The sequence below is a fragment of the Nicotiana tabacum genome, chromosome 21 (assembly GCF_000715075.1).
Source record: "Nicotiana tabacum cultivar K326 chromosome 21, ASM71507v2, whole genome shotgun sequence".
In the NCBI taxonomy this organism is placed as follows: Eukaryota; Viridiplantae; Streptophyta; class Magnoliopsida; order Solanales; family Solanaceae; genus Nicotiana; species Nicotiana tabacum.
Genome location: NC_134100.1, coordinates 87,733,444 through 87,734,717, shown reverse-complemented (window position 1 = coordinate 87,734,717; position 1,274 = coordinate 87,733,444). Strand labels below are relative to the sequence as shown.

At 41.7% G+C, this 1,274-nt stretch overlaps 1 pseudogene; it reads left to right on the top strand.

The window, feature by feature from the left end:
• The first annotated feature begins 207 nt into the window (after window positions 1-207).
• Window positions 208-792, top strand: LOC107789824 (large ribosomal subunit protein bL12c-like; annotated as a pseudogene).
• The last annotated feature ends 482 nt before the right edge of the window (window positions 793-1,274 follow it).

Genomic DNA, 1,274 nt, shown 5'->3' with positions numbered 1-1,274 from the left:
GTAGCTAACTAACTCACTAATCTTAGCTAATCGGTTAATTAACTAATAATCCTAACTAACTTAATAACTAGCAGTCAACTAGGAAATGAGTAAACTACCCCTTTATACTTTAACATAAAGAAAGCCCGTATCAACACAACAAATAAATGAACAGTTGCATTCAAGTTAGCGTCATCTTCTAATTCATTCTGCAGGGATATGCCAGGAATGAAGCTCCTCGCACGTTTTAGATCTTTAAGTGTATGTAAAGATCTTCATGCAATCACAGGGCCTCTATAATCTCGTTCATTTCAACCTGATTTTAATCCTAGAGATCCCAATGCCAAGCCCAAAAGATGCAAATACCCTGCTGTTTTTGATCCATATGGACCTTGACCTCCACCTTCAGACAAGATCATTCAGCTCGCTGAACTAATTGCTACTCTATCCTCTGAAGAGCGTAGGCGTATTAGTCCGTTACTCCAGGAGAAGCTAAGACACCCGAAGCTGAAACAAATTTTCGTAGAAGGCATGGATTTGAGTGAAATGGGAGGAGCAGGTGGCGAACCTGCAAAAGTCGAGGAGAAGAAGGTAGAGAAAACAATATTTAATGTCAAGCTGGAGAAATTCGATGCAGCTGCAAAAATCAAGGTGATAAAAGAGGTACGTGCATTCACGAGTCTAGGATTGAAGGAAGCCAAGGATCTTATAGAGAAAGTGCCTGCTATACTTAAGCAAGGAGTGACAACAGAGGAGGCGAATGAAATAATAGAAAACATCAAAGCTGCTGATGGAGTTGCTGTTATGGAGTAACAGTCTCTGTTAGGATCAGAGACAGTTGAGAAAATAGAAATTTTAAAGTATTCTTGAGAATTTCATTTGATTTGGTGCTAAATTTAGAGTTTTAGGTATTATTTTGGTGATTTGATCACGTGAGCAGGTATGTATGATATTTTTAGACTTGCGTGCATGTTTGGTTTGGAGCCCCAAGGGCTCGGGTGATATTCGGGCGATGCGCAAGTTGAGTTCAAACCTCAACAAGGCTGCTGGTGCACCAAATCTGGTGTGTCTGCACCTGTGAGCCTTTGGTCATTCTTCCTTGCAGGGGTTGCCTTGATTAGAGTGGTGAGGGAATCTTGGCCATTCTGCTAGCAAGGTTATCTCTTATGTAAAGGCTCGGCATATGGTCAAGAATGGGTGTCTAGCTTATTTGGCTTATGTCCGCGATTGTAGTGCAGAGGTTCCTTCCATGGATTCAGTGCCGGTTGTTCGTGAGTTTCCAGAGGTGTTTCCTG